The sequence below is a fragment of the Stegostoma tigrinum genome, unplaced genomic scaffold (genome assembly GCF_030684315.1).
Source record: "Stegostoma tigrinum isolate sSteTig4 unplaced genomic scaffold, sSteTig4.hap1 scaffold_53, whole genome shotgun sequence".
Lineage (NCBI taxonomy): Eukaryota > Metazoa > Chordata > Chondrichthyes > Orectolobiformes > Stegostomatidae > Stegostoma > Stegostoma tigrinum.
The window spans coordinates 3,127,965-3,133,964 of record NW_026728461.1 but is presented as its reverse complement, the minus strand read 5'-3'; positions in this window follow the sequence as shown (position 1 = coordinate 3,133,964).

Below are 6,000 nucleotides of genomic sequence, written 5' to 3'. Positions count from 1 at the left end.
GGGGTTGGGAGAGTGAGGAAGTTTTAGGAGTGATGGAACAATTGACCAGTCTGTCATGAAGTAAACAATGGGGCAGAATGATCAACATAGAGGAGAGGGAAATATATATTTGGTTCTCTTCTCCTCTCGGTGGCAATGCTTCAATTAGGTTCTTTGCAACCATGAGGAATCAATATTGAGTTCCACAAGTTTATATTACCGCCTATTTCATTCTTACTCTATTCTTTTTGTTTTGCTGACTTGAGCAGTTTTTCTGTTATGCAGCATTGGACTAAACAATCAGCGCATAAGAAGGACTAGTTTGGAACTGCCCCGATGCTGGTTGTGTGAGCAGTTCGTAACCCCGAGAGCTGGAGGTGTTTCACAGAAAGCATTCGTGTTTTGGTGTATCTGGGCATGCGTTCGCCTTGACATTTTTGCTTCTGTCGCGTGTAATGAGTTGTTTGTTTATGGATTTGCAGGAGACCTGAGGTGTGAACACTGTGATGTATTTTCCTGCGACCAAAATCCCCTCTGAGAGCCTGGGAGGGTGTCACGGAGAATGGCCACTGGGGGCAAAAGTGAACAATCTCCTCTTCTCTGGGTGATCTCCAACCAAATCCCTGCTGATTTCACGGCCGAACGTGTTAGCCTATCCCGTCACAGAAACAAGCACCTGACCGCTGACAAGTCGTCATTTAAACCGGTGGTCACAAACTGTGGCATCATTGACGGACAGCATGGAAACAAAGCCTTCAGTCCATCCTGTCCATGCCGACCAGATATCTGAAATTAATCCAGCCCGATTTGCCAGCACTTAGCCCTTATTCCTCGAAGCCCTTCAATACATAGACATGTTTGGGGTGCCTTTAAAATGTTGTACTGTATACGAGCCTCCTCCACTTCCTCTGGCAGTTCATTCCAAACACACACCACCTTCAGCATGTGAAAATGCTCCTCAGGCCCCTTTCAATTTAGGCCCCTCTCACCTTGTATACGTGCCCTTTAGTTTTGCACGCGCTCACTCTGGGAAAATGACATTGACTATTCACACTATCCATATCCCTCATGATTTTACAAACTTCTACAAGGCCGTCCCTCAGCCTCTGATGCTCCAGGAACAATTGCCCCACTAGTTTCAGCCTTGTCTAACAGTCCAAACCCCGCGACTCTGGCAAAATCCACGTGAACATTTTCTGGGAAAATTTACACGGTATCTTTTATTTCAAATTATGCCAATAACACTGTACAGCATCGACCTATTTAAAACAGTGGAATCAAGCGTTGAACGGCTGCCAATTTCAATGCTGTACAAATGGACAGTGGGTAGGCGTTTTGGCACAGAGTTTCTGTAGTATAGCTATTATCACATTTGCCAGCACAAGAAGTGTCCCGGTTTTGAAACTGTGAAGAAACAGTAGCGCTCCATTGATTACAACAATAGATTGTCTGGATTGCTGTGGACAGAGCCACCTTGCCTTGCTGTTGTTGTCAGTGAGCCTTTTGTTCTGTGAAGCCATGCAAATCTGCTGCCGTCAGAACACTTTTGTTGTGAAAAGGGGGGATAAATCCTATGCATTGCTGTGAAAGAATTGTGAAATTTCTCTCCTTCCTGCTCTTGAATATGGGCTGATTTGTAGAGCACAGATGATCAAACTTTTTGAGTGTATTTGGCATGTCCGTATGTTTTTCTGTGGTGCAGTCGTGTTGTTTTGCTTTAGGTACAAAAGCGTCTCCAGTCAAAGTCAAGGAGAAGCCTGATGTGCTGGTGTCGTCGTGCCCCTGTGCATTCCTGATTTACCCTCTCTGTCAAATGCATCTCAAAGTAATCTCTGACAGGCTTAATTCTGTGGATGTCTGTCCTCTCTGGAAAGCTCTGCAGGCAAATACGCAGCTGAGGAGAAGAACAAGGAAAGTGGCAACTTGTACCTACACTGTGGTTCAAACAGCCTCGCAATGTTTTTGGATTCTTACTCTAACTCAGCTTTTCAGATGGAGGATTACCTTTGAGCGATTTATTCTTGCAATACATTCGTGCCTGGCCCGTTGCGTTCGTTCAGCTCCACACTGTTGTCTCTGACTCCAACATCGGCAGTTCTTACTGTCCCCTCGTGGTAACTGTAAGTATACTGAATGGTATCATCTGGTACACGGCCTGCTCGGCTTTGTGCATTTTCACTGCAGTCCGGTGTTTTTCAGGTTACCTGTACAGGCAAAAGCATACCAGTTTATAGTTTCTCACAGGCACGTTACATTAATACTTCCATCGAGTCGCGAAATACGCATTCAGATTTTCTTTGATGTTTCTTTTGAATAAAGTATTATCAGCAGTTGGTGAGAGGCCTTTCCATTTGCCTTCACTATTGTTGTGTTCCAGCAGCAACAATGGAAAAATCATTGCCCCAGAGTAGTAATCTTCTCCGGAATACAGCCAGCTAAGCAGAAAGACAAGGAAAATGAAGAGAATTATATCGATGTAGGTTGTACCTGCACTGTCTTTAAAACAGTTTTGCAATGGGATCTGCCTTTCTCGGACTCTAAATCTGTATTCAAGATGAAGATTTTTTTTATTCCGGAGCTGCTTATTTTGCTGTGCAGGCTTAGTAACTAAATATGTTGCACGGCATCAGCTTGTACGCACTCGCTCAGCTTTGTGCATTTTCCCTGCAGTCCGGTGCAATCATGTTTCACTTACACATTCCAACACTGTGCAGTATCCTAAAGAAGAATCATTGCCTCTAGACCCATGAGTCACTCCTATTCTTTGCTTGGCCAGCTCTGAACCAGCTGAGACATGCTCAGAGTGAAGTACCTCGCATGTTGGTCCAGGAATTCGAAGCAGCAAACAGTTTAAAGAACAGTTTCCTCTCATCCTGTCTCCCTGCTCCCAGGCTGGTGCTGTTTGTCCTTTCCTCAGGACTGGGTTCTCTCCATTGGTGAAATAAATCCATTTCTTCCACTTGGATCACAAAAGATTTTGAAAGATTCGCAAAGCTGGAGACGGAGTTTTTGTTTTAGTTTTTCTTTTCCTTTCCATGTTTCCACCTGCCAACAGATTTTTCCTCCAAATTTTGCTGCAATCCTCCGGTTTCATTGTGCCCAGGAATGAGGGGATTCACTTTTGTGGAGAAATTCCCGAGGCCGGGATTGTTCCGTTCAAGTCTTTAAGGATGAAATGGAGATTTGATGGCTCGAGTGTTTTGATGAAGCAGACAGCAAAAAAAAAAGTTTCCCGGGAACTGGCATTTTAGAATATGAATATAAAGAGAGTTAACCCAAATGTGGTTCACCACCCGTGATGTGGCTTGTTGACCACTGGCAAATGTTCTTAAAACTTGTTTCCTGCTTTTCCACACGTGGCATCTTCACTGCCGAGAGACTGGGGGATCTCGATCTCATCAAAACCAGTTCTCATTTAATGAAGATTGGAGATACTGAATGCTTGGAATCGCCCACACGTCAAAAGCAAAAACTGTTCCTATTTATGCCATCCACACCAAACAGGATTCGTACCCCTAGGCCAATGAACCAGCAACAGGACAGAGCTGTTAACACTGAACCAAGTGAGTTTTCTTGTAAAGTACGAATTTTCACGTTGCTTCTGGATGTGAAAGCAGCACTGAGTTTTGATAACAGCTTCTTCCCATTTTGTATATGTTATATTCGTTTTCAGCATTTACAACCTTGGCCCATGTGGCAATGAAATCAAATTGAGAGAATCAGTTACCAGTAGCAGGAAACAGTTGAGACCGCGTTTTTCCTGTTTCTGAAAACTGGTGAGGAAACTTTGCAGAGCAGCAGATACCTCTCACTGTTGTTGGTGAAATGATAAAGGGCAGAGGGCGGTTTTCGGAGTTTGGTATGGCTTCTGGGTCATGGGTCCAGCTCGCTCCCACTGGGACATTCTGTTTGCATGAGCGAAATACAAACAAAGAAATTACTCAGTGACGAGATCTGTTGAGTCGAATTCTGTGAGAAATTGCACCCGACAGAATGAAAAGCCCCATGACAGCGGGGAAGTAACTTTTTTTTTGAGGAATTATTTCCCAAGTTTGAGGAGAGTACACAGTGCTCATTCAAGGTTTTTATCTTGGGTTACCTCTCTCCTGGGCAGATGTTAATGAGCCGCACTTTATTCAGAGAGGGCAATTACAGAATCCTAAATTACAAAATTCTTGTAAATAATGTTGTCAGTGTAGAAAGCCATGGGAACTGATTTTTTTTTGCAATAAACCTTCCACTGTCGTGATCTGAAGCTGAAACATTCCAGCTGTGAGTGCGACGGAGAAAAGCTGATGGGTTGATCTTCAGTGGTGTCAATTCACATTGTCCTCATCTTGTTATCTGAAACTCTCCGCCAACAATAGCGCTGCAAAATAGTAACAAGCCTCAGGATTCGATACAGTCATGGCTGACCTATCACTTCAATGAGTTTCCCCACACCATCCACACGACCCTGTCTGCAACTGGGAAACAGACAGTCAAAAAAATTGAAAATATCAAGGTGACTGTGGAAGAGAAGGTTTGTGTTGCGAACTAATTGCGCTTCTCCACAAACTGCGCAGGTTTGTCGGATGAGCAGCTGAATCTGGTCCAATCATGTTTGAAACAATGTTCTGAGGAAAGGTCACTGGACCTGAAACATGAACTTTTTTTTTCATAGATGCTGCCAGACCTGCTGAGCTTTTCCAGTCACGTATGGTTTTATTTCCAGAAAGCTTGTCCTGAAAATCTAAGTATCTTCCTCTGGTCAGCAGCATGGACTGGGCATCAGGAATTGACAGTGAATTGGCTTTTACACACCATCATTGACTCCTATCAAATGTGAACTAAAGCTTGATTCAGCTAGGACTCAAACCTGCAATGTTTGAATAACACGGTTGATAAGCCCTCAGAAGCCAAACATGCCCTCCATTTCCCCATAACTGCTGAAGTCTAACAGTACACAAAGTTATCTTCGGCACATTCTCTTTGTGTCTTTCATTAGGTGTCTGTTTTTTAACCCCTGCGAAGGAAGGGTCACCAGGCCCAAACTCTGACTTTTTTTAACAGATGCTGCCAGAGCTGCTGAGCTTTCCAGCGTTTTTTTTTTCTGTTTGACAGCACTTTCCTGTACCTGGCTCCTAACTTTGTGTGATCTGACACTTCAAGTAATCATCTAAACATTCCAAAAATGATCTGATGATTCTTAACTTTAACCATATGCCCAAGCAGTGAATTGCAGAAACACAGAACTCTCTGGGGGATAAACACATTTTCCTTAAATTTCCACCAAGTCATCCTTCCCTTGTTTTTCATGGTATCAATGTTTATTCATCCTTTTCAATAGGATGAAGTTTATTACAGTCTCCCACATCTATCCCTTTATAATTTTGTGCAAGTTAATAAGTTCCCCTCAAACTTTCTCTGCTCTGAGGAAAAAAAACTTCAACCTAGATTGTCTACCTTCACAGAGGAAATGGTCCAGCCCAGGCAATACCCTGGTCAATGTGCTCTGTACGCCCTCTAGGAAAATTGCACCTTTCTTACAGTCTGGCGATCAGACCAAACAAAGGTCTCCAAACAAAAGCAGCAATTTCTGGAGAAATGCAGCATGGCTGGCATCACCTGTGGACATAATTGATATGTTGTCAAGTGTCCTGGAGAACAGTGTAAAACTTTGTTTCCAAGCAGGATAAGCAGATAATTGCATGAAAGGATGTAGTGATCAAAGGTTATAAAAAGATTTCGACAGAGGCATACTGTTTACATTGCGCTGGGCACGCGCTAAGCACCATCAAGGTTAGAACGATCAGCATTATTTGCTGTCCTGGGTCAGTGAGTCAAGCGTTGTCAGTACTTGGATCTGTACGACTGCAATATCTTTAAAGCTGTGAATAGATTTAAAAGTACATTATTAGCAATTCTTTCAGACTTAAACTTAAATCTAACAGTCTAAGACAGTAAGAAGACATTCTGGGGTTAGATCTGCTCTGGGGATGCCAGAAGAAGTCGCACAATGTCAGCGCCATCTTCAAAGCA